The sequence below is a fragment of the Photinus pyralis genome, unplaced genomic scaffold (genome assembly GCF_008802855.1).
Source record: "Photinus pyralis isolate 1611_PpyrPB1 unplaced genomic scaffold, Ppyr1.3 Ppyr1.4_LG5, whole genome shotgun sequence".
Lineage (NCBI taxonomy): Eukaryota > Metazoa > Arthropoda > Insecta > Coleoptera > Lampyridae > Photinus > Photinus pyralis.
In genome coordinates, this window is record NW_022170596.1 from 36,239,700 (window position 1) to 36,255,357 (window position 15,658).

Sequence of the window (15,658 nt, forward strand, 5' to 3'; positions counted from 1 at the left end):
AACAACGTCGCATCCTACTCCAGCTCGCACAACCAAAAGCTTGGAGTGTCCATCCACCATATTTTCTCAACCTGAGACCTTATAATGGATTCTGGATTGCGATAGGAGGGTGGACAGGGTCCACACGCTAGGCCTCAAATTTGAGTCCTTTGTACTACCTCCTTAACTAGAGTTGTCCGACCCCTCAGAGTCACTCAAGCCATCCCAAACGTGAAATGAACCTAAGGAGGCTGGACGGGGAAGCGGCTCTAATCGTAGCCATGGCCATAGCCAGGGTACCCCCAACATGAATCGTCTTAGTTGGACTAGAGCGGGACACACACAAACTATGTGGTGTGCCGTCTCATCGTCTGTGTAACAACCTCTACCTACAAGATGGTGATCAACCAGGCCCATGGAGTGGATGTGTTTGTTTAGTTTGCACTGCCCGGAAGATATGCCCAGGAGTAGCCTCAGGTTCTTTCTTGATAGCCCTGTGCAAAAAAGCGGCAAGCTAAGAGATGGTCCTTTAAAGGTCTTCTCTCGCATGGCGACAGTGTAATATGTTCCACCTATCCCTGTGCGGGGTTTGGGTGTCTTGAGTTAATAAGTTAACTCAATCGGAAAAACGGTAGCTCCAGGAATTCGGTAGGTCCAGCAGATGGCGGCGGTCACTTCGGTATAAAAAATCCACAGTTTGGGGAAGTGGAATTGGAATTTTCCAGCTCCTCGCTGTATATGCATAAGCGGAAGGAACGAAAAAATTTGGCCTGACTGGAGAGATCAGTAAGTGAGCAAATCCCACACATTTCTCTCTGTACCTACTCTTCGACAGCCTTTGTTTTTTGGTAGGACGGTTTCGAGAAATAGCTTCACAGATTCAGGAATTCCAGAGTCATCAGCATCCCGTAAGAAACTCAGATCTCATAGGCGTCATATTTCATTGAACGAATGTCTTGCAAAAGTATCTCTGTAGCAGCCTTGACTACTCGCAATCGCTCTTCCTCAGGATTGCTTCTTCTCTTATTCTATACTAGGTTGTTGTACAGAATTCTTTTCCCTGTGATAGACATGAGATTTACGTTTGGTAATTGTCTAAGTGGGTATTGAGCAATAATTTAACATGCTAATAGTTAAGTATGTGGAAGTTGTCATTTAGCGTTTGTGCACTTTTTATATTCAAAGTCCAATGCCTGTCTTTAACTGGGAATAATTACCTACATTACGCATACGTAATGGGTACTTATTTGTAATTAGTGGATATAACCAAGTTTATCAAAATAGGAAATATGACAACATGAGAAGAGTTTCTTAATTGGGGATCGAATCTCCTCGACCATCGACATACAAATAGGTAATGATCAAGAGGCTCCCTCTTGATCCTCTGTGTCGATGGTTGAGGAGATTCATCATATCACGGCGAACCCCACGATAACATTACTTTCAAGCGTGTATCATAAACTAAACACTGATTGCATCCGAACCCTGTGCAATACGGGTGTTCTGCCGTAGACCACGTTTCTCACTAACTAAAAAAATGGGGGAGTCAAAAGGAAAGGAACACCTGCAGGTCGGATGAGAGGTAAGAGAGTCGAGGTCCCCTTAATTTGCTACATTTTCTGTATCATTTTGAAAGTAAATCACTCATTATATAGGTACTCTTTTGAATTTGTGTACATTATAAACCTGCGATTTTGCTTATATTAAATATAGAGACAATATGCTTCCTATATTTCATGTTCATCTGAAAAAGTACCTATTCAATCTTTTTTTAATGAAACCATCCAAGAGGCATTTTGCCTTAGTATTTTTGGAATCGAAATGGACATTTCGATTCCTTTTGTTACTCTTCAATGTTGAAAATAATACCTAGGTATTTTTTTAAACCCTTTTACACAGAAATTGAAGTCTTCATAAGTATAGAGATATGCTTTAGGAATTTAAGTAGGTACAAAATTTCATAATCAAATTCTAACATGTTACAGAGATGAACATAAAATACGGAAGCATATTTTTTCTATATTCAACATAGGCGAAATCTCTTTATTTACTATTCATTATTTTGGTTTATAATTTTACTACGTATTGATTCATGGTTATTTCTAGATACCTCATGGAAAGATTATTTTAAAAGTGTGCTTCACCGATGGAGAATGCAAAGGTGATTGTTCACTTTTCTTCTTTTTAATTACAGGAGCAAAGCGAATGATAAAGTCGATTCTACGCCAATGTTCAATCCAGTGGACCACCTAATTAAAAATAATTTTAGGTGATTACTACCAACACGATGTAAGTGATGAACTATTTGGATACAAAGCTAATTACTTATTTCTTATTGTGTAATGAAAATAGTTTCTTTTTACCTTCTACAGTAGGGTAGAATTTGAATTTGACAGTGTAACTTAAAGGTTAAATTTAGTTAACAGTGCATATTATATAAAGTTATTTTAGCATAATCTGCAAAGGATTCGAAATTATGGCGCGACAAATATGACTAATGAAGTAGGTAGGTAATAGGTATAATGTAAAGAAAGCATTATTCATTCGCTCTCCGAAAGCGGCCTACATTAGTAGCGTTTGTGATTTATATTTATAATTAGCGCTCGAATTTGTTATTTTAAAAGCGAGATCGTCCGATAGTTAAGCGCTAAGTGAATTATAAAAGTGAGTGAACTAGAAGAAATTCAGTGGCAATATTCTTCGCCGAAAAATAGCAGCGTGGCAATAAGGAAAACGTACTTCGGCTTCATCGTCGACATCATAAAACTTGCCATTGGTAAATGGGAAATGGAATAATCCCGCGTTTTGTTTTTCACACGCCAGTGACGTACTATTAACCAGCTTGCGTTGTTGGAATAAAAAGAGTTTTTGTGTCAAACAGGGAACTGCATGAGAATTACATAAACTCTCCAAAAATATTGGATTATAAATTTCTAAATCAGCGTTTTTCCAAAGTTTCAGTTTGTTTACAAATTATTGACAATCAATGAAATATCAGTGAAATAGAAATGAAGTAATTTCTTGTCTCCTTTAAAATACAAAAAGGTAAGTTCCAAAAGTACTTCAACATCACAAGACGAAGAAATTACAAAAAGAATCTGAGAGCCTTTGCAAGATATCAATAGGTACAAATTGACACCCCTCCTCAAGTCATAATTACCGAACTACCCTTTAATTTGTACCTGACGGTTACAATTGTATAAGAGTGGGTAGTTTGGTGTTACTTTTACGGGTCCAGAGGGAAAACAATTCAAATCTAATTTTCTAGGTAAATTGTTGCCCTCTGAAGCGCAGCGTCGGATGGAGTAGGTAAGGTAATTAGAATTGATCACAAAAGAAAAATGTTGTTAGGTGTTGATTCAGTGGAGTGCATCTAAAAAAAGTCCAATGCCTTGGCGTTTACTGCTGTCATTTCTACAGTGTGTTCATATTTTGGTACCCACCTTGGTATCTCAGTTATTAAAAGCGACAGAAAGAAAGTCAAATTATCAAACTTTTGCAGAATTCTGAGCTGATTCATTTTAAATTTGGTCTGATTTTCCTAATTATGCTCGACGAATTTTGTTCAAATTTTATTACTCCCTCCTTTTGAATGTGAATACAATGTAAATTTATCTTTCGATACGTTAGAAAACACTAACTGTAACAACAAAAATGTGCTTCCGATGGAAATTCCAGTGTACCTATAGCTGTTTAGGCCCCTTCAAAGTTATTTTTAATAAAAACGGTAGGTAATAGATCAACATTTTTGTTCTGCACTGCATTTATTTAGAAATATAAACACAATTACTGCGATATTAATTACCCTTCAAGAACAATGTTTTTAAGGTAGATGGTAAAAAGGTAATGGTTTTTGAAATTCCCTTTCTGGTTCAATGAGTTTATTTTAGTCGAAGTAAATCAACTGTGTCAGTTATATTATTTTTATGTTCAAACCGCTATTAAAATTTTCATTTTCGTAACCGCAAGAATCATTTTGTGCTCTGTTTACTATCATTCGAACGTTTCAATATAACTTATTCCGTTCATTTAAAGTTTATACTGCGCTGCGGTTAGAAATTGCATCTTTGTTGCATAGTGCCACCATCCCCTTTATTTATTAAAAAACGGCAATGATACATCAATTTCTGACGATATAAAAAATGATCGATTGGTGCCGCGCACTTGATTATCAAAGGATTATCACACGTTGTAATGATTTTCCACCCTTCGCTCTTTTTGATATGCTGCAGGATTTTTGTGATGTTAAACGTCGACACGATGCGAGCACACGCCTTTTGATCACGTGTTTAAGTAAGAATTTTTCTGATAACGTTAAAAAAGTGCACAATCTCTGATTAATGACCGAAGGGGTGGGTTCTTGCATTAAATGCGATGAAATGTTCGTGTTACTAAAGTATTTGTTTAAAGATTTTAGGGTATGAAATTCATAACAACCCTTTACTTGCTACTAATCCTATACGTAAGGGTAACGTTGAATAAAGTTGCTTTAATCTGTAAAGTAAATAAGTAACTATTAAAACCGTGCAGCCACGAATTTGAATATCAGCATATTATATCTGTTTGAAATGTGTGATTTATTTAGAGCTTTGTCCTTGCTTTGTTAACGCAAATACGTTTCCTTTCAGAAATTTATGGTGTAGGCCCGTGTGGGGAATCGTACTGATTGTGCTGGATAGCCGAAAGGATTAATTGTTTAAATTCAATCCAAATTTTCAAAATGTTAATCTGGAACAGACAGTTTATAGAGACCGTTCCGACTGGAAATTTTCTTAGGTAATACCTATCCATTATATTTTTACCTACATCCTCACTAGCCGAATGATTAGGGGTGGCTCAAATTATCGTTTTATCTACTGAATATTAGAAATGTGCATATGAGTACCTACAGCAGAAGATTTTATATCAAAACTGCAACGGAAGAATTAAATAGTGTTTGGAATTTGCCCTTCTTAATGTAAATCTTGTACCTATACCTATTCTAATGGATAAAAGGTGCAGTTGTTTTCATAATAGTCCATGGCGTTATTAACTTTGGTAAAAAGTGCGGATTTGATAATAATTGAAAAATAACAGCGGAGGTGGGCCTCTTTTCCTGAATTGAATAGACTACGTGCCTAAAGAAAGACATTCGATCATAATTAATGAAATCGCAAATCTCATTAAATCCATCTGTTAAAGGGTGTCGTATGCCATAAAGTATACATACAAGTGTTAAAACGTGTGCATAAAGATCATATCAGCAGTAGTTAATTTAGTCACAGATTTAAATATACTTTTGTAGTTATGCTGTATAGGGGTTTTTCACCGAGGGAGTGATATGCAAAATGCACTTGCTGCAGTAGGGCGTAACGTGTTAATTATTTTATTGTGATGCCATTATGTAGAATTCTCAACTCTTGTAGGCGTGCAGGAAGAATACTTTGGCGAATATAATTTTTGAAAGAATAAATATGTAATTGAAACAGTTACCCTTTACAAATCGGCTTTATTTAAAATCTGACTAAGGGATTATGTTGACGTTAAGTATTAGCATATTGTTTAATTTATGTATTGAGCCCGCACCTGCGTCAGTTTTGCATACAGTGTACGATAATGGGCAAACACGCTCTTTGAATTTCATTAAAATTGTAGTCGTTCAATCTCCAAATTTCTGGCGCTTTTCAAATTTGCATGACAAAATCTATAAGAAAAAGTCTTTTCGCGACAAGTCGTTTTTCAACAGGCACTTTCACCGAAGATAGACCGGCATCCAATGCATCGTAGATTATTGAAAGAGATGGGGATTTATTTTTCCAATTTTCCGTGTTTAGTATGCAAAAAATTGAAAACTAATACGGTTGATTGTCGTAAAAAAATTTTTTCTACAAAAAACTTTAATACATTTTTGCTCTAAAATAATTTGGGGAGCCAATAATCGCATGTTACGAATTTTACATTGAAATCCCTATGATGCGTTACGCAAGTCACCACCCTGTATACCAAATGTAATAGTCAGCCTGCTGCTCACGCAGTAGAATTTTACCTGTTATCTCAGTTACCTAGCTAGTATAAACGAAAGGCCATTCCCCTGTAAAATAGGAGTAACTAGAATTTGTATAGGTAAATTAGATAGTCATTTTGTATTTTGCAATAAATTTAATTCCTCAAATTTATTGTAATTTAGAACTACAGATCTCTGTCCAATTTGTGCCCTTGTATTTTTTTTTCAACCTTCAATATAATCAAATGAAGTATGGCAAAACTGGACAAGAAAATCCGAAAAGCACTGCAAGAAAAGTTATCTGCAAACTTGTACCGCATTAGGGAGAAACACCTGGGAAAGTGGCTAGACATTGAGGTGAATTGGAATACATTTTTTAATAAAATAACATTGGGTAAGGATGGTGAGATTGCATGGAGATTGGCAAAAGACAGATTGGCTCATGCAGTATTTCTAACAAAAGCAGGTATAAGGGAAAATAGCACTTGGCCATTTTGTCAAAGTCTTGGAAGCAGTGTTCATATCATTTTCAATTGCTCTCGGACAATACAGCTTTGGAGTTATGTAAAAACGTTAGTGTACAGACTCACTGGTACTCGAATTGGCATACAGCCATACACCAAATATACAGCAGTCTTCCTCAGCGAATGTCCAACCTGATGGTTAATTGCGAATTAACTACTAACAATGGCAAAAAGCACACAATGGCCCGTATGAATAAAAGTAAGCAAATGCTTATACTTGCAAAATTCAAAGTAAATACTCGTAAGTGCTCCTTCGTACTGGGCGACTTATGCAGCGCTTCTAAGCAGAAGGACAGGACGCAGTGCAGCGCTGCTAAACCATGCTAAACAGACCAGTATGAAGGGGCAGTTACCGAGTATTTACTTTGAATTTTGCAAGTATAAGCATTTGTTTACTTTTATTCATACGGGCCATTGGCACCATATTCACTGGAAGACTTCTTCACAAATATCGCAATTTATTAACTGTCATTTTTATCGAAAGAAATTTTTTATATACATTTAATATTGTTATGTTGTTGTTTGTTTAAATTATAGTCTATTTACATTTTATCTTTATACATTTATATTATGTTGTAATTGTTCCAATGTTATACCACAAAAATGGTTCAATAAACGATCTCTCTCTCTCTCTCTCAATTTATCTATCTTTTTCGATTAGACTTCTCAATCAAAAGTTATAGACTAGAAACCTATTTCGAAAGAAAATTCAAAGGGCTGTAACTTTTGAACTAGTAGGCCAATCTTGGAACTGTTTGAAATTATGGATTCTACAGGCCAAATTCAACTGATTTGATCTGATTTATTTCATAAATATCTCTGCTCTTTTGGGATACATACTTACCCATCAAAAGATCTTTTTTAACCCGACTTCACTTTTTAGCCGGTCTCAAGCGGTACCTACCTTCATCGCTAGCTATCTAAAACGACGAAGACCGAAGGAACTAGTCAACTCATCATCATATCATCATTCCAGTCCATCCGCCATCGAGGTTTACTCTTAAGGTAGCTACTAGTAGTCAATCAAAGTGACAATGGTGTTTCACTACTAGCAGCTTCATCTCTAGAATAATATTGTACTGCCCTAACTGCACTTTCCTGGCAGCTGGCACTAGTTCATCACACGACATAGCCCCCCCCCCCCCCCCCCCCAGCAAAAAAACAATGAAAACTGTGAAAGCAAACGAAATTTTTTTAATTAAAAAGAGAATCTATATTTAAACTTTATTAAAAATTTCCCAAATGTAACTATTGAAAAATACAATAAAAAAGTTTAAAATTTTTTTGTTTTTTTTAAACAATCCTTTTTAAATCAAGAAAATTTTTTGAAATCCTTTTTGAATTCAAAAAACCTTTTGAACACTTTTGAATCATTTTTTAATCACTTTTTTGAATTCTATCACTTGTAAACTTTTTTGAATCACTTTTTTCAAATCTCTCTTAAAATCTCTTATAAGCGTCTGATACTGGATACTTGGATACTTGATACTCAATATTTTATGGCCTTATGGGATCTTTTACACATTTCGTATTCCCTATCGCCTTGCACTTTGCTAACCTGATATTGTGTATCCCCCAATGCAGTCAGCCCTTGTACTGAGGAGTGAGGAGGTAAGATGAAAGTGGCTGTATTATTTAAGTTGAGCAGTTTTCTACAAATGGAGGCGGTTTCCTGACTGACGCTTTCGCTGTAACCTTCCACATAGGAGAGGATGACTCTAGAAAAATAAAAATATTTTGTTAAAATACAATAGGTAAATTGTAACTTAAATGTAAACAGTCTTTGTTAATAAATTTACTTATCGACTGAACCGGTAGAAAACAAAAGAAAACAGAAATTCAATGCAGACATTTTGGTCAATTATATAAACCAGTAGAACAATTAGAAAACTAGCAAATTGTGTGCTAGATTTTCGTATTTCGAGTTCAACAGGGAAACACAATTTCTGCCAACAAGAGTTGCTCACCTTGATGTTGTTAAGCTAATACCACACGAAGAAAAAGCCATTCGTTCGAACTTGTTGATTTACACAAGTTTTAGGCAACCGAAATGGCGTTGATCGACTCCATAGGGGGCATCGTGATCACTCGATGGGTCACCACTTTATTTCCAGAAGCTTACAATCGAAGTGACTTGACCCTCAAAACTCCATCAAAAGCAATGGAAGTGGAAGCATTTAACCCATTCGTGTATTCTGTTCCAGATCAATTGATCAGCTCCATTTTGAATTAGGAATCACATAAGAAGTCGAGAGACGGACTAGAAAGCTCTGCTTACATCCTCGAATATCCTAGATCAAAATCATAAAAAAGTCAAGTTTAGGCGCCCAAGCGTATTTTGATATATTTAATTTTAAATACATAATTTAGACCATTTGACAGAGTTTTTCTCCGATATTTTCTAATTGCACCATTCATGATTAAAGTAGTACGAAAGAGAACAATAAGCTTTCTAATGGCGTATCACATGACCTATTTTACCATTTAAAAAACAACAAGATGGCGGTCGCACTCAAACACCCTGTATAAAAACAAGTCTTTTTAACACCAAAATATGTAAAATAATTTCAAATGGAAGCGTTTTAATTTTCATGTCTATATCTTGAAAGGGTTGGGGAGTGAGAGCTTCCGCTCCATCAATAGCGACCCTGTATAGTGTATACTGTATATTACCTACATAGTGGCGTTACGTTAAGTAAAATTAAATCAACATCAAGTCCGTATTTGTGCCGCTAACAAAAAAAGGTAGTTAGTAAAGTTTACCTACAAGATTTCCTAAACATCCTACCAAGTTTTAATAACAATCCAGTTAAGTAATTAATTAGCCTCTGCTCTGGAGTCAGCATAATGCTTTTTAGAGTCAGTTGAAAACACCTGATAACTGTACTCCATTTTAATAATTCAGCAAAGTTTAAGTAAGGATTCCAAATCTTCCACGTCGAAGAAAAAAATGTCAATAAAAGGATTAGTCGTATTTCGGTATTCTTTTGTCAATTTCAATCGACAGTTTTGCGATCCTTTGAAAAAACTAAATTTTGACCTAGTGTATCATTACGATTAAAAGTTTAAATGAGAGATCCTAAGTAGTCGAGAATAATGTCAAATATTATCTTTTTAATGTGTATTGTTATCAGAAGGATCTCCGAATTTGTTGTCTATTCTAATCAAGCTTTCTCTTTTTGAATCAAAGGGAGTTCATTAAATTTCACTGTGAAGGAAATCAATTTCAGGGGTTATCTATAAAATAATTTGCAAATGTAAAATCAAAAAATTAATGTGTGTTTCAAGTGTAAAGATCGTTCTGTAAATTATTGGCGATTCAATTTCAAACCATTGATCTATTTTAAAGCTAGGAAAAGAGATGGCCACCTCAAGTAAATTTTAATTTTTCCAAATTTGTGATAAGTAGAAGTTAAGAAAATAGAAAATTCAATGTAATGAAAGGAGATGCACCCTTAATCTTAAACCACCTTTAATGTTGTTCTGATTTACCTACATAATAATATATACTTGAGATGGTCTCTTTAAAATATTTAGGTAAGCAAAAGCTGATCATGAAGTGACCTTAAGAGAATATGTGGGAGGGAGAGAGATAAGCAAGAGAGCTCTTTAAGGAGAACACGATGGACTTCAGTAGTCAACGTAAGAGGGACATTAGCAAAACTCTTTAGGAAGTCGAAGTTTGTTGATAACTTAAGAAGTGAGGAGAACTTTATAGGAACTTGTGATAAGCTTGACAGGAAAGTAACGGAAACTTGATAGTTCATATGATTTTCAGGATTTAATGACTGTATGAAAAGTAATGAACAAAAAACCGATTTCTCAGGACAAAGTTTTGCCACTATAGTCGTTCAGTCACGAATCATTTTAGATTCTAACAGGTCAAAATCTGGGTAGGTACTGTAGGTACTGTAATTTTTATAACAGTAGGTACAGTTTGTGTAGGATTTACTGTTTCGCCCTGGAAGCAAAAATGTAAAAAAAGTCCAAACATTTTGAAGTTTTTTGGATCCCGTGAACGAACAACATACCAAAGTTTCAGAAACTTTCCATTTTTTGCAAGCTCTAACCCCCATACCGATTGGGCGAATAGTATAATCATTTATTTCAGGGGTGGTTTCAAAAGTAGAAATTTCATACACAGGATGAGAGTAATCCCCACTCTTGGCCACGGACGTGGTCGTAGATCGTTTTCTTTTAGATTGGTTTGGTCAGTCGATTTCGAGTTCCTTACTGTTTTGCATTTTTATGTAAGTGCTTCGTAAAGGATAGGATTTTCGAAACAACACAGAATCATTATTGTGGGTTCTTTCTTGACTTATGGGAAACATCATGTTATGACAAATAAAGGGCAGTACATGTATGTTTAAATTTCTTGGACATTTGGATGTAATTGTCACTTATATCCCAGATCAATTTGAAAGTCACATTTGCAAATCCCATCGCATCTGACAATTGGTGGATATGAATTCGTGATTATACAATGAAGTATAATAAGTTCCTCTTCAAGATTGTATGAGATGCACGGTTTACAGTTACTAAATAGTAGTTTGATAGTTATTTAGCCTAATGGATTCAATAAATACACAAACCTTTTTTCCAGGATCAATTGGACCGTGAAATCCATTAGTGTCTTACAAATAAGATCCTTTTTTTGCCATCAGTGAGAAAATAGTAATACCTTACAAGTCAAGTTTCTTATAACGCAGTAAAGCGTGAAACGTTGATCGCTTCGTCATATCAAATGGCTTATGATCAACGACGCGTATAGAGTAATTTAATCCGTGATCGAACTCAGACCACACCTGATACAGAATGCCTGTCCTTACCGCATCGTGTAGTCGACTATTATTAACTTCAGTAGGGTTGATTTTTTCATCAATACGTGCACCTTTCAGCTCTCATTAATGTCAGATTAATTATACTTGGCTTCCAAATGCAATTCCTTTAGCTTCGCGTATAGTTTTCTATTCTGTTCACATCAATTATTCATGTCGATATTTTTAACACGTGACCACCCATATGCACGTGTTGGCTGTATCGCCTAATCCTAGGGTAATTGGAAATTTTAAGGGATATTTGCTAGCGCAACCCCTTGTAGCGTTTAAGATTGTTCGACGTTACGTAGTGTGTTAATTTTGAAGCTAATAATTACCCAATCCATTGCCTATATTCATTCCGTGCACAACATTTTCTGTAACTTTTATTTGTGCTGGCTATACCAATATGATGAAAGAAATCTATTATAGTAAAATAATAGCATATTCTACCTACACCAAGAGACTGTGTCGGAAAACAATACTATCACTGCCATTAATGCAGTAATGTTAAAGCAGTTGCTGTCTGAAACGCTTCAGAGAAAAAATTCACACACTTCAGTAAGTCAGTGTGAGCCTCAAATTGGTAAAAATATACCTTTGAATACTGTGGATATCGTACAGTCAAAATGGTGTAAAAATTCCCTTGACCTGAGCAAAATTGCAACACAATGAGGTATCTTGAAGGATGTAAGGATAATGTAATTGAACAATTAGTCCTAAGCATAGATTCCACTATGTCCTAAGTGAAAAGGTGCTACCTGGGCTGAGCACACTGCATTATATTATGTAAATTAATTATGAAAATTTCAGTAAAAATGAATCATTAAAATATGTCCACAAATGAATAAGTTACAAGATTTTAAAGTTGCGCTTGAAAAAATAATTTTGTTTCAGCGTGTGACGTCACTTGAACTATTCGCATAGTTGGTTTCTATTTATAAAATCTATAATTGGTCAACAAAAGGGGCAGTGAATATTAAATGTACATTTTTTACCAAAATACTGGCCATTTAAATACTTGAAAACTAAATAGTTAAATAATGAAAGTGCCGCCATTTTGAAAGCAAAAAGGAGTAAGTGGTACCTTAATCTTTAAATATGTTTGCCAAATTTCATTGATATACAACAAAGTTTAAATTTTTTAATGAAAAATAGGAAATTCAGTCATCTTGGATTTTAATTGATTTCCTTCGACGAGATTAATGGGGATTTTGAATATGTTGAAATACACACTTATGCAAAAAGAACTAGTTGTGTTGCAGTTTTGGAATAAGGTCATAATTTGTTTTTTACCGCGCTAATACTACTAAATCATGTAACCCAAAAAGAAAGGTGTGAATTTTAACGGGTAGTCATGGTAGGGGGAGATTATTATTCCACTTCCGACTATTCCAATAACGATGTTACAACGACCACCTCTTTAGCGCATTTTTGCAAATTAAAAGGGAGTTTTTAATCTCACTTTGACCGGCCGGTTGGCTGACTCGCTGTCGGCAAATAACTAGCACAGCTATACCTAGACGTAGGACGTACATATGGAGTGTAGCTCTATACGGATGCGAAAGCTGGATCTGGATGATAAGCAGGGAATGACAAAAGTGGGATAGAAGCATTTGAAATGTGGTATCTTGCAAAGGGTTGAAGATTTTCTCAGGGTTGTGGTGTAAATTGATCTTGCAACTTCTTCTTCTTGTTAGGTTGAGTGGAACTTACTTTTTGGTACTTTTACTTTTTGCAAAAAATACTCCTCTAGCTATATAAGCCTATCTAAACAATGCAATGAGTAGGTTTATATAAAAAATTCCAATAAGTAAAACTTTATAGAAAAGTTTATGATGGTGCACGAATATAAACACACTTATAATTCGCATGCAAAATGTAAAGCAAATAATAGGTACCTTTTAATTGATGGAAAAACGTAGCAAGTCGCTGAACTCAGGCGGATGGAGCTTTTAACATCTCGTTTTTAATTTCTTCAGGTTTGCCCTCTGGAAGACTTCACGTAGTGGTTTTAGATCCTTGATTTCGCTGAATATCACCTTGGTAGCATGCATGAGTAAATCAGAGTGCTCGATTATTCAATTGGCCATTTACCAATGGCAGGTTTTATGATGTCGCCGATGAAGCCGAAGTGTCATTTCTCTATTACCACGTGGCTACTTTTCGGCGAAGAATATTGGCCCTCACATTTCTAATTTTCTTAGCCCTTAAGTATAGGACCAACCCAATTTTAAAATAACAAATTCTAGTGCTAATTGTTTTATCTAAATTGCAATAATTGTATGCTACGCTACTAACGTACCTACGTGGCCGCTTTCAGAGCGCGAATGCTGTTAATGTTCCATTCACTGGGTATTACATACTTATTGAGTCATAATAATAATAATCTGCAGAGGCACCTCTAAAAAAGCATTATGCGGGTTACTCTGTAATTGGGCGCAAGCCTGTTGAGGGCCCAGAACAAGAGGGGGATAATAAATAAAAAAAAATAAATAGTCGCCTCATAATAATTCCGAATCCTTTACCTGTCCTGCTAAAAAAATCTTTAAGCTACACTGTCGAACTCAAATCCTACTCTACTGCAAAAAGAAACCAATTTTTAGAAACTATAGGTCATTAGAAATAGGTTTTTGGGGTAATTCATTTAAAGCATATAAAGTTTTAATTCCAAAGAAAAAAAGGATTTGCATGATGGTAAGGTGTTAAATATCCATACTTTAGTCTTTAAGGAATTGAGTATTATGCCATTACCATCCATATTCATTTTCTTGACGCTATTAGAAATTCATAAAAATAAAACTAATTTTGTAACAAACGACTTTGCTCACTTTAAGGCTGGGTGTCCACCGCATCGAGGCGAGGCAACTGTAGTCGTTTATCCAAATTAATCGATCGCAATTCGTTTCCATAGGCCGGTCGCTTTTCTATGTTCCCTATTGGTTAACGTTTTCTTTTCAACCAATCCTGAGGTTTTCCAAAACTCCGCAATTCAAAAAACCATTCGCTCAGCATTTTTTACGCTACGAACTTTTCTCAGGCTCATTAATGTAAGACTATACACAAGCTCATTGAAGCACATTACATTGCCTACAATCATCAAGATCAAATTCTTGATATTACCATGGGAAACATTTGTTTGGGAAACCAACTTTTTTACAGATTAAAAATTCTACTCTACTTATATCTGCGGGAAAATCAAAAAAGTTTAAATCAATCAATTAATTTAAATCTATACGCTCTCGTTACAACGTCTAATATAATAACTGAGCATCTCCAACCAACAAAACAAAATGTGTTTTTACAATTTCTTCTTTCTTATCAAAATTACGAATTATATACGGTGGCTAGATTTAAAGTGAAATACCTAATAATGGTTGATTAATTACCGTGGACAGTGGTTTTTTTCCCTAACATCCCCCCTAGCATTTTTATACGCTATTTCTTACGCTGGACAAGTGAGAATGACGATTTGAGTATTTTCGTAACAGAGGAAAATTAGTAACTATAGCAACAATTTAAATGAGAAAGGAGGGTCAACGCAGTCGACAAACACATTTTGTCATACCTACTGACAGACTACTTAACGAAAATAAAAGTTAATCATTAGACAAGGGCGGAATTGATCATTATTTTATACATTTCTCACTTCAAAGGGGATCAATCAGCACTGTCAGGAGGCATAATGACGATTGAAATATTATTGACAGGATAAGGGTTTGAAAGGCACAAAAGAAAATAGGGATTTAGATCAATACTTATTACATGCTGTAGGTATAAGCTTAAGGAAGGGCAAAAATTTTAATTCAAATTTTCGGCGGACTCGACGAACCATTTACAATGTAATGATGTTGTATTACAACATAATAAAACTACGGCGTGATTTTTCCGAAACATTAAACTCGTATAATACAATAAAAGGGTTGCTGCCCTTTTTTTAGTTAAAGAAAGGCATTCGAAATCGTTCGGTTAGAATAAAACGTATTGAAGTGTATAAAATCTAATTTTTAAATTTTACCGGTACGGCGTTTGTAGAATTCTGTTTCAAGTTTATCTTTTCACCCTTGTTGTAAAGGGTAAGTTTCAATTTGCGTTGGCATAGAAACTGCTTTCAAAATGGCGGATGTGAACTTATCGATTTGGTGTGCGTTTACTGGATCTTGCCGTTTTATGTTTCTTAATTAAATAGTTTTCGGCTTGAGTGCCCTTAGAAGTTTCAACGTCTCATTGCGTTTCTCTTTCAGGAAGGTGAAAAGCAATTGTATTTTAACGACGCTAACGGGTATTATATTGCTTCGCTTCGTTTGTAACTATAATGCCAAATAGTTTTTGACTTACCAAAGAAGAAGGTAATT

General features: G+C 35.2%; 1 long non-coding RNA gene across 1 annotated transcript; it reads right to left on the reverse strand.

Annotated features, from left to right (window-relative positions):
- Positions 1–7,852: 7,852 nt before the first annotated feature.
- On the reverse strand, positions 7,853–14,930 carry LOC116171960. Its single transcript, XR_004145563.1, has 4 exons — positions 14,135–14,930; positions 13,205–14,080; positions 8,454–8,777; positions 7,853–8,204 (listed from the first exon to the last, which is right to left on the reverse strand). It is a non-coding gene; the product is annotated as an uncharacterized LOC116171960 (long non-coding RNA).
- Between the last annotated feature and the right edge of the window lie 728 nt (positions 14,931–15,658).